This window comes from Hypanus sabinus, chromosome 1 (assembly GCF_030144855.1).
Source record: "Hypanus sabinus isolate sHypSab1 chromosome 1, sHypSab1.hap1, whole genome shotgun sequence".
NCBI lineage: Eukaryota > Metazoa > Chordata > Chondrichthyes > Myliobatiformes > Dasyatidae > Hypanus > Hypanus sabinus.
The window spans coordinates 203240586-203268474 of NC_082706.1; the positions used below are offsets into that span (position 1 = coordinate 203240586).

General features: G+C 42.2%; 1 protein-coding gene across 1 annotated transcript in view; it reads left to right on the plus strand.

The window, feature by feature from the left end:
* The first annotated feature begins 284 nt into the window (after nucleotides 1-284).
* Nucleotides 285-27889, plus strand: part of LOC132402003 (transcriptional activator GLI3-like) — a 760747-nt gene continuing 733142 nt past the window's right edge. Inside the window, exon 1 of the mRNA XM_059984438.1 lies at nucleotides 285-581. The gene's annotated coding sequence lies outside the window, so the exon portion shown is untranslated. The remainder of the gene's footprint in view (nucleotides 582-27889) is intronic.

Below are 27889 nucleotides of genomic sequence, written 5' to 3' on the forward strand. Positions count from 1 at the left end.
CTCCATCCCTCTTCTTTCCACCCCATCCCCATTTCCTTCTCCCCTCCCTCTCTCCTCTCCCTCCCCTTCTTTCTACTCCCATCCCCCTTTCCCTCTCCTCTCCCCTCCTTCCTTCCCCTTCCCTCCCTCCTCTCCTTCTTCCCCCCCCCCCACTCTCCCTCCATCGCCCTCCCTCCCTCACTTCTCTCCCCTCTCTCCCTCGTTTCCTTCTTCCAACTTTCTACATTCAAAGTGAACCCGCCTGAGTGTCGCAGCCGCAGCCTGTCGGTGGGCCGGCCCGGGACGGGACGTCGGGGGTGTGCGAGAGAGAATGTGGCCGGGGAGGCGGGAATGTCAGACTGACAGCTCGGCGCCCTAGCCCCCTCATTGGCCCAACTGCAGTTGGCGGCGCGGTAGAGTCGGGCCGCCTGGCTCCCGTGAAAACCCCACTTTGTTTGCCGGGTCTTTATTTTCTCCTTTTTGAAAGACCAATAATTATTTTTTTATCGGGGTGAGGACGTTGGTGCTGGAGGCCACCGACTCTTCGGCTCTTGCGCTGGGAGGAGCGCGAAGCGGCGACTGGGGACTGTAGCCCGCTGCAGGTAGGAGTTTGTTCGGGGGCGCACGTCTCCCGCCCCGGGCTGAAAACCTTCCCCCACCCCACCGCAACCAGCAGAAACTCCTGCAAGTTGTACAGGCCGGTCAGGAGCCCCCCCGCCCCCCCAGACTTTGGCGGGCTCGAGTTCCGCCATCCCGCCGACCCTCTCGCGTGAAGTCTCTTTCACTCAGGGAATTTTCAATCAGACTTCGCTAAACTTTCGCCGTGAGTTCAGTTGTTTACCCCTTGTCCGAGTCCAGCAGCAGGACCCTTTCTGCCGCCGGGTTTGTTTTTCTCCGAGGAGACGGCGGAGGCTGCTCTCAGACCCATCAGTGTGTTAGATGGGGTGTTGAGGAGAACCGGTCTTCTCCCTCGGAGGACCGGAATCTCCCGCAACTTTCCCGACTGGACAAGAACCCTTTCCCCCCCACTTCCAACACAGACACACTTCACAATCCTGCAAACCGCACCGCGCTGTCGGGCCGAAGCTAGCGTTCTTATAACCGGCTTTGTTTTTTGCGCTATTTTGCTGGCTCGCAGACATTTTTCTGTTCTTGAGACTGCGTTTGACCCAATGAAGAGGAATTAAATTGAGGCGGTGGGGGACCGGCCCAGTCAAGCGGGCGAGAGGAGAGGACAGTGTTTCCATACTCAGTTGAAAATGCCCGTAGAGGAATGGAAAGCGGAGTTTTGCTGAATTCCCCGAGCTCTGTTTGTGTGTGTGTGGATGATTGCCAGCCTGTTTGTGTATGTGTAAAACATTTTAAAACAAGTTGTTTCCAGCTGTTCAACAGATCCCGTCTGCCAGCAAAAAAAATCTATGCTGGGACCCATTGGCTATTCTGCGCGGATGTGAACCGCCTTTTTTGAGTGCGGTATTCACTCGGGGGACAAACCATTTCAGCACGACTTCTTTTCCATTGATTTATACAAAAAAAAAACAAGAAAAGAAAAACTGTGAAAAGGCGTAAATAATTGAAGTAAATTTGTGAAGAAGTGTTTTAAAATCTCATCATCTCTTTGGTAGTTTGGTGCACAGTGCGTACAACGTGACTGGCAGTTAACCTCATTAGTAAAAAAGTTCTCAACGTTACCAGGAGGATTTAAAGCGTCTTGAAAAATGTGCAGAAAGAAAGTAGTTTAGTTGGCTCCCGATTCCCCTCCGTAGAGCGGGGACTGACGGTTCAAATCGCAGGCCCTCCCGTTCTTTTGGCTCCGGCTGGGTTTGGTTTAGAACACATAGAACCGCACGGGAACAGGCTGTTCGGCCCACTGTGTTGTGCAGAACCAGTTAAACTAGAAATCAAGTTACCAGCATAATAAATCCCTTCTGCCTACACAATGTCCTCATCCTTTGCGTTTCCCTCGCACGCATTTCAGTCGTGTGCGGGTTTTCATTGATTCTATTGTGTTTCTTTCTAGTTACCCGCAAATGCCTGCGGAAACGAATCTTGGGATTGTTTATGGTGACATATATGTTCTTTGGTAATAAATTTACTCTGAACGTTGAACGTTCATGTGTCTATTCTAAACCTTTTAGTTTGAACAAAGTTAGTTGGCTAAATGCGCCGTCCCCGCGGTACTTTGCCACAGCTACACGCGTGGTTAACGAAACACGCCGTCTTTATGTAAATTAAAGCTGAAATTTTAATAATTCAAACCTTTTGAAATTAAGCATTTATTAATGTCTGTTGAACGAATTGCTGTATTTCCTAAGGAAAAGAATATTTATCTAACTCCCACCCCCATACATATTTTTTTATCATGATGTTCCCAACTTAATTGCTACAGGAGGTAGTGGGGACTGGCAGTTACCAAATCGCAGCTGTTTGGTGCCTGTAAACTAGAATGACAATTCTGTCCCTGTTAGGATAGCGATGTGTATTTACAATATCTTTGCGATCGCCCCTTTGTTTTGGAACTTAAATACCTTCGAACCATAGGAGATCCAAAAGTCATCTTCTTGTTTTACTTAGTTCTCGCCCAAAAGATTCTTAGGAGAATATCTTCAGAAAATTAGTTTCAAGACTTAGCTAATTATTTTTAAGGCCCGATACTTTGGTTCTGATGTTTCTATTGTGGTTGCTTGAATTGAAATAACGTTTTTATACATTTGAACATTTAAGCACAAAATATTTCCAAACACCAGAAATGTGTTTACTTGTTATTTTTAAAAAAGATAGAACGTTTTAAAGAAAATAATGTGGATGGCTCTTGTTATGCTCTGAATGGCTACATTTATAGGTACAACAGTGGTAATGCTAAGATTCTGTTGCAGCATATTCCAGAAAATTATTTTAATTATAGTTTAATAAAATTAGTCATAAAATTATAATTAGTTTTGAGAAATTAAGTCTAGACTTAGTATTTTGCATCTATTGCCCCTAACGCAGTTACTGATGAACTGAAGTAACCTTTTTAACCATTTGTAGACTGAGGCACAAGATATTTCCAACCTGCAGAAATGTGTTTGCTTACTTTTTTTTAAAGGTGGAAGTAATTAAAGGAAGTAATATGTTATGTAATATATGTAATATAAGTAATAAAGGAAGTTGGTCTGTCTCTAGTTATGAGCTTATACACTCACTGGCCATTTTATTAGGTGCACTTGTATACCTGGTTGTTAATGCAAATATCTAATCAGCCAATCATGTGATAGCAACTCATGGAGACATGGTCAAGAGATTAGGTTGTTGTTCAGACCAAGCATCAGATTGGTGCAGAAATGTGATCTAAGTGACTGACCTTGGAATGATTGTTGGTGCCAGACGGGGTGGTTTGAGTATCTCAGAATCTGCTGATCTCCTAGGATTTCCAAGCCCAACGGTCTCTAGAGTTTACAGAGGATGATACAGAAAAAAACCCCGAAATGTCGACTGTACTTCTTCCTATAGATACTGCCTGGCCTGCTGCGATCAACCAGCATTTTGTGCTCCTATCATTTCGGATCTCCCCCTCCCCCTCCCCTCCCACTCCCAAATCTCTTACTATCTCTTCTTTCAGTTAGTCCTGACGAAGGGTCTCGGCCCGAAACGTTGACTGTACTTCTTCCTATAGGTGCTGCCTGGCCTGCTGTGTTCCACCAGCATTTTGTGTGTGTTGCAAAAAAAAATGCAATGAGCAGAAGTTCTGTGGGTGAAAATGTCATAGTGAAGTACAACACCGAAACAGACCTTTAGCCCATCTAATCTGTACCGAACCATTTAAACTGCCTACACCCATCGACCTGCACTGGGATCATAGACCTCCATATTCCTACTATCCATGTACCTACCCAAACTTCTCTTAAATGTTGAAATTGGGATCGCATGCATCACTTGTGCTGGCAGCTTGTTCCACACTCTCATGACCCCCTGATTTATGAATTTTCCCTTCACCTTAAGCTAATGAGAGAGGTCAGAGGAGAACGGCCAAACTGGTTCAAGCTGACAGGAAGTCGACAGCTACTCCAATAACCATGTGCTACAATAGTGGTGTGCAGAGGAGCATCGCTGAATTGAGCTTTGAAGTGGATGCGCTACAGCAGCAGGAGATCACAAACATATAACTTAATGGCCACTTTATTAGGTGCAGGACGTACCTAATAAAGTGACCACTGAGTGTAGCTTATGTGGCCCTTTCAGGAATTCTGATATGGTTATGATTTAATTATAACCTATTCGGTCTGGACGAAAATAAGTAAGAATCTTTTATGATGTTCTTCTTCCACTTTCACTGCTTTTGTTTTGGCTTCTTTGAAATATATCCAGGGAAGGAGCAAAACCAGAATTTTACACTTTGATGGCTTTGTCTTTGATATCTTGACAGCAAAAGGCTTGCAATTGCTTTATATAGTATAGGCAGTAACACAGAGCAGCAGAGGTGTGCCTGAGTATATTTGTGTTTAACTGCAAAAGAAAATGCACTGATGGGTTCTTATCAGTTTTCTAATCCCAGGTCCCACTCTTCCTTGAGGGCACACCTCAGATCTAGGTGAAAAATCATTGTACACTGTTTCTGTGTTTTCCTGGTTCCAGTGCCAGTCTTATAAACTCACTGTCCTTCCTGCTCTATGTTATTTTTTTAAGTTTTAGCATTTGCTAAAGACATCCCATTATTCCCTGCTCTTTTTAAGTTTCTGAAGAATGGTCTGGGTCCGCAATGTTGACTGTTTATTAATTTCCATCGATGCTACCTGACCTGCTGGGATCCTCCAGTGTTGCTCTGGATTTCCAGCATCTGCAAATTGCTCATGTTTATCATTTAAAAATTTCTAGTTTCTACCCACTTGAGAAAGATCTGTGACTTTTTATTCCTTAAAACAATACATAAATCGAAGGTCATAGTATCAAGAGATTTTGCAGATTCTGGAAATCCAGAGTAACACACGCAGACAAAATGCTGGAGGAACTCAGCATCTACAGAAATTAATAAAATCAACATTTCAGCCTGAGACCCTTCATCAGGATTCATCATGTCTTTGCACAAAACATTAGGTATTTATCCCACTCCATAGATGCTGCCTGACCTGCTGAGTTCCTCCAGCATTTTGTGTGTGTTACTGTGCATTTCCAGCACCTGCGGAATCTCTAGTGTTCATGCACACACAAAATGTTTAAGGCCAAGACCCTTCATCAGGACTCAAACATTAATTCTGGAAATGTTTTTGTCAGGTGATGATGAGAGGCATTAAAACATTGGTTATCAAATTGTCAACTTGTACTCTTTTGGCTTCTTCTTCCTTTACAGTCCTGATGAAGGCTCATTGCAGAATATGTCGACAGTTTATTCCTCCCCATAGATGCTGCCTGACTGCTGAATTACGCCAACGCTGTTTGTGTGGCTGTTGCATATACATAGTAGGTGTGTTAATTGTGTCTGAGGAAGTATATCCAGTGGGAATCATTGCTTGATCTTCAAGTATGTAACGTCCCACTGCATTGCATTTCTTCAGGGACTATTACGTTAGGGAGTTTTAAGAGATGTTTAGCTGGGCACATGAATGTGAGGGAAATGGAAGAATATGGACATTGCATTTAAGGTGAGAAGGGGTAAGTTCAAAGGAGATGAGAGTAGCAGGTTTTTTTCTCAGAGGCAGATACATTAGGGACTTGTAAGAGACACTTAGATGGGCACATGAACGGTGAGGAAAATGGAAGGATATGGACATTGTGTAGGCAGAACAGATTAGTTTATTTGGCCATTTGATTACTGATTTAACTGATTCAACACAGCATTGTGGGCTGAAGGGCCTGTTCCTGAACTGTACTGTTCTATGTTCCATTTAGTATACTCGATTTCAAACTTGACTTCTTTGCACATTGCTAGAAATAATTTTAGCATGTGTGTTTTTGAATTCTGCATGGGTCTGTTGAGAAATGGGTGACAACCATGTATTATAATTGTGGAACTCTCGTAGTCGGCAAAGTTAGCTAGTGCTGGGTTAAAGGAGGCAGCTCTAGTGCTGGTGGGGGAGGAATGGTCTATTATACCCTATTTATTAACTTCAAATTTCTATATCCATCTATCTATCTTATGAAATATGTTCTTTAGTGCTCCGATACAGAAATTGTGACATGTTAAGCCATTTTATAATGCAAATTATTCAAAGAGGCATGCTGAGTATCATTGCCATTCGGCAGTCAGTAAAAATTAATAAGTGTGTCAGCTTCCTTGCTATAGTAGGCAGTTAGCAAGTATAATACACACATTAATAAGGTTTTACACTGGAGTTAATGTTTCAGTCATACAATAATGTGATCTATTAAACGTATATTCCTAATGCCGCAGAAAGACAGACTATCACTTATCTTTGAAAAGACCAATTAGTTTGCAATTGAGAACATGCTGCTGAATTTACTAGAAAAACATTATTAATCTGGAGGGCATTTGTGTAAAATTTTCTGTGAAATAACTTCTGTTTCCTGAATTCCATTTCATTAAAGCATGCAAGTGCCTTCTTTTCCATTTGGCCAATGTAAAAATTTAACTTTTATTCCCAAGAATTTCCATCTCCCTTTGTGATTGCCTTGGGATCGTTCAGATACGTCTAACTCCTTAAAATGCTGGACTTTGTAAGCAGAGGGCTACGAACACAAGAGATTCTGCAGCTGCTAGAGACCCAGAGTAACATGCACACACACAAAATGCTGGAGGAACTCAGCAGGTCAGGCAACATCTATGGAAATGAATAAACGGTCTTGGCCCAAAACATTGTTTATTCCTTTTTATAGATGCTGCCTGACCTGCTGAGTTCCTACAACATTTTGTGCGTGTTGCTAAAGTGTGACAGTGCAGTGTTTATTTTGAAAGTGCTTGTATGTAATTACCGTTAAGTATTCCAACATGATTCATTGATTGGTCGAAAACCTACACAGTGGACTAAATGTATCCTTAGCTAAAGTGTCATTATACAGTCTAAAGCATCACTAAACACAATTGATTAAAAGTATCATTATTATTCCTTGATTGTTATTATGTGTCCTTGTTTAATTATTATTGCAAAGCTATTCTGTAGACTATAAAGTAAAAAGGCAGATTGGTTAGAATCCTGTGTTTTATAAATATAGATGCTTGGTGGTTGTTAATGGGTTTAAATGTCAAATTCAGAGTGAAATTTATCATCAAAGGACATGTACACTCAGTGGCAATTTATTAAATACTTCCTGTACCAAATACAGTGGGCACTGAACATATGTTCAAGGTCTTCTGCTGTTGTAGCCCATCAACTTCAGGATTCGATGTGTTGTGTGTTCAGAGATGCTCTTCTGCACACCACTGTTGTAAAGCGTGGTTACTTGAGTTACTGTCACCTTCCTATCAACTTGAACCAGTCTGGCCATTGTCCTCTGACTTCTCTCATTCACAAGGTGTTTTTGCTGCTTACTGGAAGTTTTGGAGGGTTTTTTTTTGCACCATTCTCTGTAAACTCTAGAGACAGTTTTGTGTGAGAATCCCAGGAAGTCAGCAGTTTCTGAGATACTCAAACCCACCCCATCTGGCACCAACAATCATTTCACCGTCAAAGTCACTTAGATTCCCAATTCTGATGTTTGGTCTGAACTGAACAGACCATGTGTGCATGCTTTATGCATTGAGTTGCTGCCACAGGATTAGGTAATTAAATATTTTCATTAATGAGCAGGTACCTAATAAAGTGGCCACTGAGTGGACATCTCTATATACTGCCTTGAGATCCATTTTCTTGTAGGCATTTACTACAAAATAAAGAAAATCAATATAAATTATGGAGGAAAAAACTATGTATAAAGACTGACATACAACCAGAAGACAAATTCGGCAAATAAAAATAATGTTGAGAACATGAGTTGTAAAGAGCCCTTTGAAAGTAATTCAGTAGATTGTAGAATCAGTTCATTTAGAATGTACATTCTAAAGGTATTGAACAGAACCTTTTTGGAAATAAAAAGTTAAATTTTAGTTTTTGTATTGTGGCACTTGGTTACTCTCCGGGTAGACGTGTGCATACTGTTCGTATGCTAAACTGCATCCTGCAGATTTTTTTAAAAATGAAACCAGTTTTTCTATGTTTGTGTTATGGGAGTAAAATAATGATACTTAGGTCACTGTTGTTGTTTAGTTAAATTTAACTGACCATTTTTCATATTGCAGAGGTTATTTTGTGAATTATGAAAGCTTATTTTTTGCCACATTAGGTTTAGTTGGCTCTCAGGCTCTGAATTTGGCTGTAGTGCTTGTCAGCATGGCTGGGTCATCAGTCATCCATGTATTACTGATGCCTTGAGGCTGTGCACCCGGTCCTCCTTAACACCCTCACAGACACAAAAGTATTTGTACTCGACCGACTTGTAGAATTACTGGTCAGAGTTCTGCCTGACTGACTTTGAGGTAAGCTTCTCTGTGCCTCCAAGCTGAATATAATCGTCTTTGTCTTGCAGGGCTAAGTTTGGCTGCAATAAATGTCGAAGAAAATACTCACTTTTCCTGTACAATTACAGATCTAGAGTCACTTTTCTGATGCAGTATGTGGTTGGTGAGATGTGTAGTTCCCAGCTGGATTTTATTTAAAAATATACTGAAAGGAGGCATTTGTTCAGTGAAAACAGAAAAAAATGTTAAATTGGTCTTGGCATTACAGTGTTGCTCATATTTATAGTTACATATTTTTATTAGATTTGCAATTTGGGTTTGAAATTGGTGATTTCAGCTTCCCAAAAAATTGAAATTCTTTTGTAAAATATAATAAAGACATGGCCCAGTAAATTTGTTTTTATAGATTTTCTTCTTAGTAGAATGAGGATACAGATAAATATGTAGCAATAAGGAATGACAGTGGTTACTTGACTGAAAGCTGTTGACTTAGTTATAAAAGACTGCAAATCTATGCATCTATCACGTGCAGAATATTTTCTTTTAAGTACTGCTGAAAATAGCAATGGCTTTTAAACATCTTCAGCTTATTGTGCAAGTGTGACTGGTTTAACAAGTCATTATATTTGACTCGATTGTTAAGCGAGGGTGAAGTCTTTGGGCTTTGGCGTTGTTACAGTGCTACGGTGTACGCTGCACTGCCGTGGATGGCTTCACTCGCCTCAGCGCTGAAGCCGTCAGCCCCTGCAGCCTGTGCACTCACTTTTGGAGACTCTGCGGCTCATGTTCTCAGCTTTACTTGTTTACTTTTCTTTCTATTATTTGCACGATTAGTGATCTCTTGCATGTTGGATGTTTGTCGGGTCTTTGCAATATGTGGTTTTCCGTGGATTCATTATATTTCCTTATTTTCCTGTGGATGCCTGCAAGAAAATGAAACTCAAGGTTGTATATGGTATGCATACTTTGATAATAAATTTACTTTGAACTTTTAATGATTTCTAAATGGACATTAAACCCATGAACGCTACCTCACTTCTGTTTTTATTTCTGTTTTCGTTTTGCACTACTTATTTTAACAATTTAATAGACATCTATATATATATTTACTGTAACTCATTTTTTTCTGTATATTTATTTATCATGTATTGCATTGTACTGTTGCCGTAAAGTTAACAAATTTCATGACGTATGCCGGTGGTATTAAACCTGATTCTGATTTTAATGTAAAGATAATTTGAATAATTAAGAAAGATTTAAATATCTTAACCTTCTCAATGCTAGTGAATTTTGTAGTATATTTGTTAAAGTTTATATAATCTATGTTGAAGGTGGAATTTTAGGATAATTAGAGCAGCAAACCTTATTGAAATAAGAACTGTGCTTGATGAAAACAGTGATTTCCATCAGTGTGTAGCTAAGTGCTCCAGACACTGATCTCTTATCCTTCTACCGCGGATAGCTATGTAATTACTTGTCGGTAGTGCTTGAATAATGATTACAGCATGGTGGAGCACCGTACAAAGCAGGGAGTATGAGTAATTAAAAGTGTTTTGATTTCCAGCCAGTGTTTAATATTTCATAGATATGTTGAAATACTTCCTGCAGTGTTTCCTGCTATTGTGATGTTCGTTATATGTTGCTGGCTATTGTTACTAAAGAAGCTCAACGGTGTGTACAGAAGTCTTAATTGAAGGTGATAAACTGTGTGGCAGAGCCAGGCTTAGGAATTGCACCTATGTTAGTTCCAGTTTCTGGCTTTTGGAACAATTTGCCTTGGTGGGATCTGTTTCCTCCCCCACCCACCCTTGTTCTGTGAAACGAAGGTTAACATTAAAACTCGTAGTCGTTCATTTTGAGTGATTTAATGTTACAAATATTGTTGGACTTTGCTTTTGTTAAAAAATTGTTGCATTGTTTTTTTTCCCCTAGAGCAAGGGTTCCCAACCTGGGATCCATGGAGTCATCTGTTAATGGTACGGGTCCAAAGCAAAAAAAAGGTTGGGAACCTCTGTGTAGAAGATTGAGGGGAGATTTGATGGAGGTATACAATATTATGTGGATTATAGACGTGGTAATTGCAAGCAGGTTTTTCCCACTGTGGTTGGGTGGCGCTTGATCTAGGGGTCATGGGCTAAGGGTGAAAGATGAAATATTTAAGGGGAACGTGAGGGGAAACTTCTTCTCTCAGAGGGTGATGAGAGAGCAGAACGAGCTGCCAACAGAAGTGGTGGATGTGGGTCTGATTTCAACCTTTAAGAGACGTGGATGGGGGGCGTGTGGAGGGCTACAGTGTGGGTGCAGGTCAAAGTGACAAGACAGATTCATAATTCGGCATGGACTAGATTGGCAGAGGGTGTGTTTCCATGCTGTTGCATTCTGTGACTCTGTAACAATTGCAAAATTAGAACTACCTTTTCAGATCATCTGCATCCGGCATCAATGGAATCTGCTGGAAAAACTTAAACTCTCACTTGTATGTACTATGCATTTAAAAGAAAGGAAAATTGATCACATTGTAACTCCGCTGTTTAAAACAAAACTCCCACTCAGTAAAAGAGGGCATTATTATGTGGTAGATTTGATATACAGTAACTACATGTGTCAATTAGAGCGCACGGAATGTGTGTAGAATATAATAGCCTTACATTTTATTTTGTTAACATGTTACTTAGTAGTTCCCATAAACACAAGAGATTCTGCATTTGCTGGAAATCCTAAGTAATGCACAGAAAATGCTAGAAGGATTCAGCAGGTCAGGAGGATCTATGTAGCGTAATAAAAAGTCAATGTTTTGGGCTAAGACTCTTCATCAGGACCTGCTGACTTCCACAAACACAAAGATGGAAGAGGGTTCTTTATCGCTATCCTCTCCCAGCTTCTCATTTCACCCTCCTCTCCCCCACCCACCTACCTTCCACCTCACACGATCTCACCCATCCCCTCCCAGCTTCTCATTTCACCCTCCTCTCTCCCACCCACCTACCTTCCACCTCACACGATCTCACCCATCCCCTCCCAGCTTCTCATTTCACCCTCCTCTCCCCCACCCACCTACCTTCCACCTCACACGATCTCACCCATCCCCTCCCAGCTTCTCATTTCACCCTCCTCTCCCCCACCCACCTACCTTCCACCTCACACGATCTCACCCATCCCCTCCCAGCTTCTCATTTCACCCTCCTCTCCCCCACCCACCTACCTTCCACCTCACACGATCTCACCCATCCCCTCCCAGCTTCTCATTTCACCCTCCTCTCCCCCACCCACCTACCTTCCACCTCGCACGATCTCACCCATCCCCTCCCAGCTTCTCATTTCACCCTCCTCTCCCCCACCCACCTACCCACCTCACACGATCTCACCCATCCCCTCCCAGCTTCTCATTTCACCCTCCTCTCCCCCACCCACCTACCTTCCACCTCACACGATCTCACCCATCCCCTCCCAGCTTCTCATTTCACCCTCCTCTCCCCCACCCACCTACCTTCCACCTCACACGATCTCACCCATCCCCTCCCAGCTTCTCATTTCACCCTCCTCTCCCCCACCCACCTACCTTCCACATCACACGATCTCACCCATCCCCTCCCAGCTTCTCATTTCACCCTCCTCTCCCCCACCCACCTACCTTCCACCTCACACGATCTCACCCATCCCCTCCCAGCTTCTCATTTCACCCTCCTCTCTCCCACCCACCTACCTTCCACCTCACACGATCTCACCCATCCCCTCCCAGCTTCTCATTTCACCCTCCTCTCCCCCACCCACCTACCTTCCACCTCACACGATCTCACCCATCCTCTCCCAGCTTCTCATTTCACCCTCCTCTCCCCCACCCACCTACCCACCTCACACGATCTCACCCATCCCCTCCCAGCTTCTCATTTCACCCTCCTCTCTCCCACCCACCTACCTTCCACCTCACACGATCTCACCCATCCCCTCCCAGCTTCTCATTTCACCCTCCTCTCCCCCACCCACCTACCTTCCACCTCACACGATCTCACCCATCCCCTCCCAGCTTCTCATTTCACCCTCCTCTCTCCCACCCACCTACCTTCCACCTCACACGATCTCACCTATCCCCTCCCAGCTTCTCATTTCACCCCCTCCTAGCTTGTACTCCTTTCTGTTGTTATTCAGGCATCCTGAACCGTCCATAGATGCTGCCTGACCTGCTGAGTTCCTCGGGCATTTTGTATTTAGTATTTACTGGTTGTACTTACCTTGACAGTCTGGGAATTTTATCCTCTAAGTGCATCTTCTAGCATGTAACTTCCAAGTAGTATTTGTTTAATATTAAAATGGCCTAGTTTCACATCTATTTCTGTATGTCCTAATTAAATACCAAATTGAATTTGTAATGTACTCAATGATCTGTTTTAAAACTTCACTTCTCAGTAGATCAGAGAATTTAAGATCTCACTAAGGCTTGTACCATCTTTGTGTGACAGGATTGAGGAAACTGCTGTCATAAATCACAATGCTTTAGTCAGGCCGTACTTCGAATATGGTGAACAGTTTTGGGCCCCTATCTAAGAAAGGATGTGCTTGTAGTGGAAAGAGTCCAGAGGAGGGTCACGAGAATGATCCCATTCTGAGGCTTTATAAGATATTGGTCAGACTGCATTTGGAGAACTGTGATTGGGCCCCTTATTTAAGAAAGGATAAACTGAGTATCCAGAGGAGCTTCAAAAGAATGATCCTGGACTGAAAGGGTTAACATTTGAGGAGCGTTTGGTGGCTCTGGGCCTGTACTCACTGGAGTTTAGATAATTGAGGGCGGAGTCTCATTGAGTAGTCTAGACAGAGCGGACATGGGGTAGGAGAGTCTAGTCTGGCCTGGATAAGAGTCTGTAATAGACTAGGACCAGAGGGAACAACCTCTGAATAAAATCCCCTTAGAACAGGGATGAGAAAGAATTTCTTTAGCCATAGAGTGATGAACTTATTGCCATGGATGTCTATGGAGGCCAAGTCATTGGATATATTTAAAACAGAGTTTGATAGGCTCTTGATTAGTCGGAGTGTCAAAAGTTACAGAGAGAAGGTAGGACATGGGTTTGAGAGGGATAATAAGTCAGCCATGATGGAATGGGGAAGCAGATTCAATGGGATGAATGGCCTAATTCTGCTCTAATGGTCTAAATCAGAATTAACTTATTGAAGTCTTGAAATAAAATTGTAAAATGAAGGGTTGCAGTGCTTGAACTTAATGTACTGAATGCTGCATCATGAAAAAAGGATTAAAATACTGTAGATTAATTTAGTGTGTGTTGTACTTTATGAATGTTTAATAACCGTAGACTATTATCTTGCTCTTCCTCTATTGCATTTATTTTTGTAACTTATAGTCATTTTTATATCCTGCACTGTACTGCTGCTACAGAACAACAAAATTCATGACAGCAACACACACAAAATGCTGGAGGAACGCAGCAGATCAAGCAGCATCTATGGAGGGGAATAAACAGTCGACATTTCAGGCCAAGACCCTTTATCAGGACAGTATTTTTTGTATTGCTCTTAGTAAGCTTACCATTGGTACAATGAAAGGACAGGACAACCAATTTTTTCTGGAAGTATTGCTTCTTCAGAATTTTATTTTTGTTATGTTAGACTGCTTGAAACTGAACACAAATATAATTTCAGAATTTTAGGAATTTGGAGAAACAAGAAATTAACTTTTATTGAATGCATTGTGTTTAATTGCATAATGGTGCCGACTCTTTCCAATAGTTGAACTAAACTAAAAATGTTTTGTTGACGATTTTTATTTGTCCTCAGTGTCTGAAGCTTCTCGTTCAAGCATCCAACAATTATCAGCCAGCATTGATGGATTCCAGTTGCCCTGACACAGTTTCTCCATGACCGCAATATCCTGGTGAAACCTTTCACTGTGCTCGTCACTGACAGCACCAAGATTTCCAGGGGACAAGGGGAATCAGAATCAGGTTTAATATTACTGGCATATGTTGTGTAATATTTTAACTTTGTGGCAGCAGGACAATGCCATACATGATAAATATAGAAAAAATCTGAATTGCAGTAAATATTAGATGGTTAAGCTTGAATAATTAGTGCAGAAGTAAATAAAAAAAAGAATGCAGAAAATGAATCTTTAGTGACATGTTGCATCTCATGGTTTTGTATGCTTGAAGCATGTAGTCAACCAGTTGCACCTAGTTTGGTGTCATAGTTGTAGAGTCATAGAAAAGTACAGCAGAGAAATAAACCCATTGACCCATCTAGTCCAGGCTGAAACCATTTAAACTCCCTACACCCTTCAACCTATAACTGGGTATCTCGCCCTCCATACCCCTACCATCCATGTACCTATCCAAACTTCTCTCAAACGTTGAAATCGAGCTTGCATGCACCACTTGTGTTGGCAGTTCATTGCACACTCTCACCACCCTCTGAGTCAAAGTGTCCTGTAGTTGCCAAGAAAATTTTCAACAACATCCTTGAATGCTTTCCATGCAATTTTCTGTTGTCCATTGGAAGTTCTGCAAATTGCCTGTCATTGATGACTTGTTTGATCTGTTGACCAACAGAAATAGCTTCCTTAATGTTGGCGTCAGTTATTCTGACTTGAATTATGAATTGAAGTAACAAATTTGGGCAATTTGAAAAAAATGGTGTGTGATAGGGAAATTTCATGGTGATTTTCATGATCAGCAGCCCAAAATCCATTACACCCAAAAATACTGAAGAAGTAAAATCTTTGTTGTCAGTGATATTAGTTCGTTAGATGCTCTTGTCTCTCAGAGTACTCATAAACTATGCAGTTTAGTGTTTTATTGTCTCTACAGATTAAGGTGAAAGCGTAAATATTTGAAGGGAGCTGAGGTGCAGTATTTTCATGCAGAAGGTGGGTATATGGAGCAAGCTGCCAGAGGAAGTGGTAGAGGGAGGAACAATTACAACGTTTAAAAGATGTTTTTGCAGGTAACGCACACAAAATGTTGGAGGAACTCAGCAGGTCAGGCAGTGTCTATGGAGAGGAGTAAAGAGCCGAGGGCCAAGGCCCTTCATCAAGATGTGGATATGTATAGTTTAAGGGTTATAACAGAACAGTTCAGTATAGGAACCGGCTCTTTGGTCCATAATGTGTTGAACAAATAAATTAGTAATCAAATGGCGAACTATATTAATCCCTTTTGACTATGCAATGTTCATATCCTTCCATTTTCCAAATATTCATGTGTCTACCTGAATCTCTCTTAAAAGCCCCTAATGTTTCTGCCTTTATCACCACTCCAGGCAGTGTATTCCAGGCACCCACCACTCTCTATGTAAAAAAAACTTGCTCCCCACGTCTCCTCTGAACTTACACCCTCTTATCTTAAATGCATACCCTCTGGTATTAAGATGAAAAAGATACTGTCTCTCTACTCTATCTGTACCTCCCAGAATCTTATAAACCTCTATCAGATCTCCCCTCGGCCTCCACTGCTCCAGAGAAAACAATTTCTCATCATAGTACGTGCCCTCTAAACCAGGCAGCATCCTGGTAAACCTCTTCTGCTCCCTCTCCAAAGCCTCGCCATCCTTCCTATACTGTATGCAATACTTCAGATGAAGCCTAACTAGAGTTTTATAAAACTGCAACATAGCTTCCTGATGTTTGAACTCAATGCCTTCTTAACCACCCTAACAACCTGCGTAGCCAGGGGCACTAGGACATTGGCAAAGTGCAGGCCAGTGGGAGTAGCTTGGATAGGCACCTTGGTTGGCGGATGGGCCTGTTTCTGTATTCCCCATGACTCTATGATTGATTAACTCTTTTATCTCTGTTATGGGGAGGAAGTATTTAGTAAGGAGATGATATTGCTGTAAACATCCTGCTGGAGGTTTGATCACTAGTGATTCTTAATGTTCCTCTGGGTCACACAGCATCGTGTCTGAAACTCTTGGATAGGCACATGGAAATATGTAGGAGGGCAGGTTTAGATTGGTATAGAGTAGTTTTTAAAGTAGGTTAAAAAGTTGTAACAGCATTGTGGCTGAAGCACCTGTTCTGGTGCTGTAATGTTTGATGTAAAAGGACAATTTTAAATATTTATTGAGAGATGCAATGTGGTAAAAGGCCCTTCCAGCTCACACACCACCCAATTACATCCGTATGACCAATTAACCTACTAACCCATATGTCTTTGAATGTGGGAGGAGACCAGAGCACCCAGAGGAAACCCACATGGTCATGGGGAGAACAATCCCCTCACAGACAGTAGTGGTAATTGAACCTGGGTGCTGTAATACTGTTATGCTAACTGCTATTCTACTGTGCCACCAAAAGTATATTCATTATGGAAATGGATCAGCAGGGAATAAAACTCGTGTAATAATCAAGACCATTCCTTTAACGTATCCAATATTTTAGATTAAAGGGAGAATGGGCCATATTAAACCTCACTTGACACATGCCATGTGGCATCCCTTTCTGCTTACCATTGTCTCATTCAGATTTTATGACTATGCTCACTGCTGTGGAGCCTTCCATGGAGACAGAAGACATGAGTGAGTGACCTGACTTCTCTGTTAGCTCTCTAACAGGGTGTTCTATCAGAAGCTGAGACTGTTTCCAAATGCTTCCGATATTCAGACTACAAGACATAGAGCATAATTCAGCCATTCGGCCCATCCAGTCTGCTCCTCTGTCCCATTCAGGCTGATTCGTTGTTTCTCTGAGCCCCATTCTCGTGCCTTCTCCCTGTAACCTTTGACACCCTGATTAACCAAGAATCTTCTAAACTCCGCTTTAAATAAACCCAATGACTTGCCCTCCACATCTGTCTACAGATTCACACCCTTTGGCGAAAGAAATCCTTCTTCATCTCTGTATTAAGTGAGGTCCTTATATATTCTGGTCTTAGACTCCCCCACTATAGGAAACACTCTGTCCACGTTCACTCTATCTTGTCCTTTCAATATTGTTTTTTATTGCACTTATTTTAACTTAACTGTTTAAAAGACATATGTACATATATACTTACTGTAAATCAGTTTTTCCCTCTATATTGATTTATCATGTATTGCATTGAACTGCTGCTGCTGTTAACAAATATCATGGCATATGCCGGTGATAATAAATCTGATTCTGATTTTCCTAAACTCTAGCGTGTACAAACTCAGAGCCCTCAAATGCTCCTCATACTTTAACCCTACCATTCCTGGGAGCATTCTCGTGAATCTCCAGTGGATCCATACCACTGCCACCATATCCTTTCTTAGGGGCTCAAAACTGCACACAGTACTCCAACGGTGGTTTAACCAATGGCGTTTTAGAAACAAAGAGTTAGGATTTTCTTGTGTGCCATAGAGAAGAACCAATTCTTTGAAACAAAGAAGTGTGGCTGGCTGTTTTCTTGAAGATTGTGAGGCTTTGCTCTTTTTATTGTAACCCAATTTGTCTTTTGCTAGCAAATCGAATATTCAAGTCGCCTGACTGGGTATCAACAATGTAATAGCGGGAAGTGGAAAAACCTGTTACAGTTCTGTTTCAGGATCCATAAGCAGTTCCTTCATCACATAAAGAGGAGAACTAAGCCACAGATTAATCTGGGCAAATAGTGAAGATATGTATTTTTGGCATGGAATCAGCTTGAACCATTAGAGCAGAGACAATCAGCCGGCTTTCCCTGAAAACTGAGAGGAAGTTATAAGATCAACACTTTGAAGCAATCCCTCAAATCCTCTTTAGCCTTGGAATGCACATGTGTGCATCCAATCCTATAACTAAAGCTCCTTTCTATAAAGTTAGGCTTCCACTGAAAGTCTGCGTTGGCATATATGAGCCTATGGAAATCGAGCAAACCTCTAAGCGTATTTCTGTGTTCTGAACTCCACCTGGCATGGAAATAGCTGAAGTCTTGCTAGAATTACCCTGTCAAAGTTTGTGGCATATTGAAACCATAATCACTCCAATAAGGTCTTACGGTTTTACAGAGAAATGCTTTGCGACAATACAGTTCCAGCCAGATGAAAATGGAAAGTAGGATGGTAGTCATCCTTTGAAATAATCAGTTGGGATTTTGTTATGTGCAGTTGAATGTAATGATCTACTCTCAGTTGCCACTTTATTAGGTACAGGAGGGGAATCCGATGTGACCTTCTGCTGCTGTAGCCCATCCACTTCAAGGTTTGATGTGTTGTGCATTTGGAGACGCACCCCTGCACATCACTGTTGTAACGTGTGGTTATTCAAGTGACCGTCACCTTCCTGTCAGTTTGAACCAGTCTCTGACCTTCCTCCTTACTAAGGCATTTTCACTCACAGGACTGCTGCTCACTGGATGTTTTCCTGCTTTTTTTGTCCCATTCTCTATGCACTCTAGAGGATTTATTTTTATTTTATTTATTGAGATACAGAGCGGAATAGGCCCTTCCGGCCCTTTGAGCTGCACTGCCTAGCATTCCCCGAATTAACATTAGCCTAATCACGGGACAATTTACCCACCGACCAGTACGTCTTTGGACTGTGGGAAGAAACCAGAGCACCCAGAGGAAGAATGGAAACATGCAGGGGCAGGAAGTGAACCTTGGTCGCTGGTAGGGTAAAACTTTGTGCTAACCATACTGTGTGAAAATTCCAGAGGATACTCAAATCACCCCATCAGGCACCAACAATCATTCCACGGTCCAGGTCACTTAGATCACATCTCTTCCCCATTCTGATGTTTGGTCTGAACAACAACTGCACTTCTTGATCATATCTGCATGCTTTTATGCACTGAGTTGCTGCCACATGATTGGCTGATGAGATATTTGCATCAACGAGCAGGTGTACCTAATAAAGAGGCCACTGAGTGTATATGTATTCCTTATTTTGTAGACCAGATGCAGGAGGATGAGAGGTGACCTGACAGAGGTGTGCAAGATGATATGAGGCATAGATTGAGTGGACAGCCAGATACTTTCCCAGGGCAGAAATGTCTAATACCAGGGGCCATCATTTTAAGGTGTTTGAAGGGAAGTATAGGGGAGATGTCAGAGGTAACACAAAGATTAGAGATTGTGAAATGTCCTGGCAGGGGTGGTGGTTAGATGTTGATACCTTTGGCCAAGTATTGAAGCCTCAGAATTGATCTGGAAGTCCAGAGGTGGTGCCCTGTTAGTCGGGGTTCCAGGTCTGTGAATCTCTGTGAGTCCACTAGGGTACTTGAAAGTCCAGTGTGTGCAACTATTTCCATATTCGTGGCTAGAGGTCAATGAGTGCGGACTGTCTTGGGGTTAGAGGACTGTGCATATATGTGGATGATGGGAGGGAGGATTGGGGGCTTGTCGCCTGTTTGCTTATTTGGTTCTGTGTTGTTCTGTCAAGCATTGTGGACACGCTTTGTTGGCAACAGAAAATGTGGTGACACTTGCAGGCTGCCTCCATTATGCCCTTTGATGTTTTGGTTGTTAATGCCAATGGCGCATTTCACTCTATGTTTCAAGGTACTCAGGAGAAATAAACTGGAATCATTTGGGGAGATTTAAGAATCTCTTACACATGGATAACAGAAAAACTGAAGGTTATTGGGGAGGGAAGGGTTAGATTGATCTTAGTGTAGTTAAAAGGGCCAGCACAACATTGTAGGCTGAAGGGCCTGTACTGTGCAGTAATGTTCTATGATTTGATTTATATTTATATAGCAATTGATCTATAAAATGGTTGTGTTGTATCCATGCTCATTTCAGAGCACTGTATTTAAAGGTATAATTATTTTAAAGTTCAAGAACTTCAAAGTAAATTTATTATCAAAGAACATGTATGTCTCCATATACAACCCTGAGATTCATTTTCTTGTAGGCATGCTCAGTAAATACAAGAACCATAATAGAATCAATGAAAGACTGCACCCAACAGAACCAATGAGTAAAAGACAACAAACTGTGCAAAAATGAAAGAAAAATAAATAATAATAATAATAATAAAAAAGCAATAAATTCTGAGGACATGAGATGAAGAGTCCTTGAAGTGAGTCCATTGCTTGCGGGAACGGTTCAGTGATGGGGCAAGAGAAGTTGAGTGAAGTTATCCCCTTTGGTTCAAGAGCATGATGGTTAAGGGGTAATGACTGTTCCTGAATCTGGTAGTGTGGGTCCTGAGTCTCCTGTACCTTCTTCCTGGTGGCAGCAGTGAGAAGAGAGCATGGCCTGGGTGGTGGGGGTCCTTGATGGCAGGGCGATGTGGTAGTATAATGGTTCGCACAGTGCTTTAGAGTACCAGTGACCTGGGTTCAATTCCCACCGTATGGAGTTTCTACATTCTCTCCTTGACTGCGTGTGTTTCCTTTGGCTGCACAGGTCTCTTCCCTTAGTCCAAAGACATACAGGTTGGTAGTGTAACCCCAGGCTCAGCCAGCACATGTTCGTTGAGGGGAAAACAACTTCTGGCCCCGTTAAAAAGAGAAATCTCGTTTGTGTGGATGCTGTGTGAAGTGTCACCCGGTTGCCCGGTTACAAATCTGCAATATCAAACAGTACATAACTTGCGATTAAACGATTGATCTTTATAATTCTTAATGTGACTATATGGTTAGTAAAGAAACAAAAAATAAGAAAAGGTCCCATTCCCATGAAACAGTCTGTTGAGTCTGTGAGTCGTTGGAGCTCACTGTTCGTTCATTTGTTCCTGTCGACCTTGGGACGTAGCCGGCTCTCAGACCCTCGCTCCTCAGTCCACTCCATCCGGTGGTCTTCCGACTCTCTCCATTCGCGTCCTCTCTCTCCATCACACTCCGACAAAAGACCGCAAAAAACCCGGCTCCCAGGCACACAAGAAAGAACAGCATTTCCGCAGTTGAATAGCCTCTGCATTCCAAAGCCCCGTTATCTCTAGTCATAACCCAAACATTTCTGCCACAGAGAAACCATTACATTAGCAGTGAAACCTTACAGATTGTTACAGTAGGTTAATTAGTCATTTTAAATTGTCCCGTGATTAAGCTAGGATTAAATCGGGAGTTTCTGGATGGTGTGGCTCGAAGGACTGGAAGGATCAATTCCATGATGTATAAATAAATAACATCCAATAAATAACTGGACGTTGCAAAATACAAAAGGGATGTGTGTGATGGCAGTGTGGTTTACAGAAATGTCAGGATGCAATTGTGGATTAAGCATTGAACATTGTCTATATGTATAGTGAGACAGTATTTCACTGATATCTGTGCTATACATGCCTTGTGCTGCATGTGGCTGTTGGTACACTGTTTTTGTACCTTGCTCCCAGAGGAACACTGTTTCGTTTGGCTGTCTTCATGGGTATTCATGTACGGTTGAATGACAATTAAACTTGAACTTAACACACTTCCTGTCATGTGGAGTCATCCCCATTTTTAGCTTGCAATCATTTTATCAATATGAAATCAATTTTCCTGTTAACCATAGCTGCTAACAAATAAAGCAGTTTGGATATTTAGACATAGTTTTAAAATAGCTGGAAAACGGCTCTTTTCGGCACAGGCCCCTCATTTAAACAGCGTTTGTAAATATACCGTGGAAGCGTAGCGGTTAGTGCGACACGATTGCACCTCAGGCGTTCCGGAGTTCAGAGTTCAATTCCAGCTGTAAGGAGTTTGTACAATCTACCCGTGAACCATGTGGGTTGTCTCCAGGGGTTCCAGTCCAAAGGTGTACTGGTTAGTAGGCTAATTGGTCATTGTAAATCGCCCTGTGATTAGGCTCGGGTTAAGTAGGAAGGTTGCTGGGCAATGCAGCTCAGTGGGCTGTAAGGGCCTGTTCCGTGCTGTATCTGTAAATAACAACAAGCAAATAAATAAATAAAGCGAAGCAACAACCGGGTCTTGCTTCAGCTCCATTGATCTGTTGTATTCTTCCATCTCAGAATTTCTAAATCTTCTTATTGCAAGTTGAACCAGTGAAAGATTTACTATCACTGACATATATGTCTTGAAATTTGTTGTTTTGTGACAGCAGCACACTGCAATATATAAAAACAGTATAAATCACAAAAAGAAATATATATTTCTGTAAGTTCTGCAGAAAGAGCAAAAGTAGTGCGGTGGTGTTCATGGGTTCAATGTCCATTCAGAAATCTGAAGGCAGAGGGGAAGAAGCTGTTCCTGAAATGTTGAGTGTGTGTCTTCGGGCTCCTGATGCCTGTTAACACCACTTCATTAGCCGCTGAGTTGGAGTCAGGGTGTGGGATTAGCCACAAAGAGTCAGCAACAAACAAAGTCTGTTTACTCAGAGAGATGAGTCTGTGTACAGAGTTCAATAGGGCTGAGGATTCTCTGTGAACTCGAGCTAATAAAGAGCAAATATATAGCAATGGGCACATTGAGAGGGCGGAATGAGGTGTTCCTCTGTACCCAGGGCGTCATCAGTGAGGCAGAACAAGGCCCCTGTGGCAAATAAATGATAGTTCTGTGCCTGGGATAATCTTTAACAGGAGACATGGCAGGAGATTTCCAGCATTTGCAGAATCTCTGGTGCTTACCACATGGTGGAAAGTAGAATTTTGCCTCCTGTCTACACTATCCAGGTTTTATTACAGTTTTTGAATGTCAGATATACTTAAACATTATTAAGTGTGTTTTAAATAATTACAAAGTAAACATTATTTAGACTGATTAAAGTAATTTAAAATGGATTAAATCACCATGAAATTGTTGGTATGGAATATGTTTCAGAGAAATAACGAACTAACTATACCTGACCTCTAGCGGGGGCTGGCACAGTAATGTAGCGGTTAGCGCAATGTGAGCGATAGCACTAAAGAGTGCAGTAGAACAGAGGGATCTGTGAATACAGATCCATGATTCCTTGGAAGTGGTGTCACAGATAGACAGGGTTGTAAAGAAAGCTGTTGGCACTTTGGCCTTCATAAATCAGGACACCGAGTACAGGAGTTGGGATATAAATGTGTAGAAGAAGTTGGTGTGACCAAATTTGGAGTATTGTGTGCAGTTTGGTCACCTACCAAAAGTAAAGATGTCAATAAGATTGAAAGAGTTCAGAGAAAATTTGTCAGGATGTTGCTGGGTCTTGAGGATCTGAGTTATAAGGAATGGTTGAATAGGTTTGGAATTTATTCCATGTAGGGTAGGAGAATGAGAGATTTGATAAAGGCATACAAAATTATGAAGGATATAGATAGGGTAAATGCATCCTCCAAATCTTCATTTTCATTGTAAAATTCAAGATTTTTGTCGATATCTTCAAATTGTTCATAGTTCTTAACTCGTTGAAGTAGTGAAATCATTACATTTTCATGCCCAGCCATATCTGGTGCCTCCAAGCCTGAATGCTTATAACCATATAACAATTACAGCACAGAAACAGGCCATCTCGGCCCTTCTAGTCAGTGCCGAACTTGAAATGCTTGAAATGCTAGTCCACGCTTGAACCGGCACTGAGCAAAGCAGTTCTGAATTGTCTTCACTGCTTACTTCTCACCAACTATCAGTGACAAATTTCACTGCTTTTTGAACACAAACACATGCAAATGACACTATTTAAGAACTGTTCACTCCAAGCACAGTGTAGTGTCTAACGGCCATACAAGTTCACGTGACTGATGTTTGTTTGAAACTGTTTGGCTGTAGCCTCCTGTCCCAATTAAGCAGCACACTGTCCCAAGTAAAGGAAAGGAATTCCAGCTATTTTCTCAATTTGTTTTTGTTCTTCAAGAGTAGCCCCAAATACACGGTTGCCCCGATTAACCAATGGACCAATTAACCAGGATATTCTGTGCCATTTCTAACGATTGGCTGGGTGACATGGCAGTGTAGTAGTTTGTGCAATCGCTTTACAGTGTCAGATGTGAGATTGGGGTTGAATTCCCACCACTGTCTGTGTGGAGTTCGTACATTTTCCTGTGATCACATGGGTTTCCTCCATGTTCTCTGAGTTCCTCCCACATTCCAAAGCTGTACAGGTTAGGGTTAATGAGTTGTGGGAATGCTGCGTTGGTGCCGGAAGCCTTGCGGGCTGAACCAGTACAATCCTAGCTGATTTAATTTGATGCAAACAGCATGCTTTGATGTATGTATGACATACAAAGATAATCTTTAAAATCTCAAATCTTTCGCATTAATGGGGGAATTTCAAAGCATCACACAATAGTTATGACAATGGAAGTAGACCACCGACCGTGGGATGAGAGGGTTATCATATCGAGAGAGACTGAGTAGACCACCGACCGTGGGATGAGAGGGTTATCATATCGAGAGAGACTGAGTAGACCACCGACCGTGGGATGAGAGGGTTATCATATCGAGAGAGACTGAGTAGACCACCGACCGTGGGATGAGGGGGTTATCATATCGAGAGAGACTGAGTAGACCACCGACCGTGGGATGAGAGGGTTATCATATCGAGAGAGACTGAGTAGACCACCGACCGTGGGATGAGAGGGTTATCATATCGAGAGAGACTGAGTAGACCACCGACCGTGGGATGAGAGGGTTATCATATCGAGAGAGACTGAGTAGACCACCGACCGTGGGATGAGAGGGTTATCATATCGAGAGAGACTGAGTAGACCACCGACCGTGGGATGAGACGGTTATCATATCGAGAGAGACTGAATAGTTTGGGTCTGCATTCTTTGCCGTTTAGAAGAATGAGGGATGACCTTATGCAAATACATAGGATCTGAAGGAGGCTTGACAGGGTAGATGTCAGGATGTTTCCTCTGGTGGTAGAATCATGAATAAGGGGACATATGGAGCTGGTCATTTTAAAACTGAAGTATACAGACATTTCTTATCACAGAGGATTTTTGACCTCTGGAATTCTTCAGAATCAGGATCAGAACCAAGTTTATTATCACCAGCATGTGACGTGAAATTTGTTAACTCAGCTGCAGCAGTTCAATGCAATACATAATCTAGCATAGAGAAACAAATAAAATAGAAATTAATAAACAAGTAAATCAATTACGTAGATTGAATAAATTAAAAAACATGCAAAAACAGAAATATTCTATATTTTTAAAAAGTGAGGTAGTGTCCAAAGCTTCAATGTTCATTTAGGAATCGGATGGCAGATGCTGTTCCTGAATCATTGAGTGTGTGCCTTCAGGCTTCTGTACCTCTTATCTGATGGTAACAGTGAGAAAAGGGCATGTCCTGGGTGCTGGAGATCCTTAATAATGGACACTGGCTTTCTGAGACACTGCTCCCTAAAGATGTCCTGGGTACTTTGTAGGCTAGTGTCCAAGAGGGAGTTGACTAGATTTACAACCTTCTGCTGCTTCTTTCAGTCCTGTGCAGTAGCCCCTCCATACCAGACAGTGATGCAGCCTGTCAGAACGCTCTCCACGGTACAACTATAGAAGTGTTTGAGTGTATTTGTTCACCCCAGCGACTGGTGGAAGTTTGATCATTAGAACTATTTAATGTGGAGGTGAGTAAAAAATTTGGTAGATTGAGGAATTGTGGTCGTCATTATGTGCCGTGTCATACGATGTGGGCGATCATGGCCTTTCCACGACCATGATTATTTTTGGAAATTTTCTAAAGAACTGGTTTGCCAATTCTTTCTTCTGGGCAGTGCCTTTACAAGACGGGTGACCCCAGCCACTATCAATATTCTTCAGAGATTGTCTGCCTGGTGTCGGTGGTCACATAACTCCTACTTGTGATATTCACCAGCTGCTCAGACAACCATCCACTGCCTGCTCCCATGACTTCACGTGACCCTGATCAGGGTGGAGGGGGGCTAAGCAGGTGCTACACCTTGCCCAAGGGTTACCTGCCGGCTAGCAGAGGGAAGGAGTGCCTTGCACCTCCTTTGCTAGAGACTTGTCTCCACCCTGCCATCCAAGCTTAGAGGAATAGAGGGATTGGTAAAACGGGCACAGAAGAAGAGACAAAACCACAGAACCATGAGGCATAGGAGTAGAATTAGGCCATTTGGTCCATTGAGTCTGCTGCACCATTCGATCATGGCTGATTTATTTTTCCTCACCAACCCTATTCTTCTGCCTTCTCCCCGTAACTTATGACGCCCTTTCTAATCAAGAACCTGTCAACCTCCACCTTAAATATATCCAATCACAAACAAGAGAAAATATGCAGATACTGCAAATGCAAGCAACACAAACAAAATGCTGGAGGAACTCAGCGGGCAAGGCAGCATCTGTGGAAAAGAGTACTGTCAACATTTTGGGCCGAGATCCTTCAACAGGATTACACATTTCTATTGCTGAAGGGTCTCGGCCCAAAGCGTTGACAGTGCTCTTTTCCGTAGATACTGCCTGGCCTGCTAAGATCCTCCAGCATTTTGTAACATGTCCAGTGACTTGGCCTCAACAGCCACCTGTGGCAATGGATTCCACAGATTCAGCACCCTCTGGCTAGAGAAACTCCTCCTCATCTCCGTTCCAAAGGAACGTCCCTCCATTCTGAGGCTGTGCCCTGTGATCCTAGACTCCCCTACTATCGGGAGCATCCTCTCCACATCCATTTAATCTAGACCTTTTAATATTCAATAGGTTTCCTCCCTCATTCTTCTGAATTCCAGCAGGTATTGAAGGCCACCTTTCATTTATGTTAGTTATGTGTAGCATTCAACCACCAACTCTTCACACTCTGCTCCAAAGCATGAGAGTCAACCAATCACATGCTACTTGCACACAAACTTAATTAGGGGCAGGAGAAAGCCCGAGATCCTTAAGCCTGCTTTACCATTTCGTAACATTAGGATATCATCCTAATCTTGTCATCGAAATCTTAAGAATATAGAAAGACTCTGATTTTTCTACTCTTTAGGGAAGAGTTCCAAAGACTCATAACCTAATGATAAAGAAATCACCTCATCTTTCTTAAATGGGTTACTTATACAACACAGAACATAGGACATAGGAAAGTGTTGCACAATACAAGCACTTCAGCTCATGATGTCATTATGACCCTTTAACCTACCTCAATATCAATCTAAACCTTCCCTCCTACATAGCCCCCCATTTTTCTTTCATCCATGTGCCTCTCTGAGAGCCTCTTAAATGCCTCCAATGTAACTGACTGCCACCACCTCTAGCAGTGCGTTCCATGCAGCCACCACTCCCTGTGTGACAATACTACCTCTGATATTTCCCCTATAATTTTCTCTGTTAAAATTATGCCTCCTTGTATTAGCCATTTCCGCCCTGACAAAAAGTCTCTGGTTGTCTACTCGATTCATGGCTTTTTATCATCTTGTACACTTCTATCAAGTCACCTGTCAGCTCCCTTCACTCCAGAGAGAAAAGCCCTAGCTCGATCAACCTATTTTCATAAGATATGCTCTCTAGTCCTGGCAGCATCCTCTGTACCCCCTCTAAAGCTTCCACATCCTTTCCATAATGAGGTAACCAAAACTGGACACAATATTCCAATGTTTCAGAACATTGTGTGTCTTTAAGACAGAGATTGTATGTCATCAAGCTGGAACAACTCATTTTTTACCCCCTAGTTTTCTGAACTCTACTGTGGAATCTGCCAGTATACCATTACCATTGGCAATATATCCAAGACC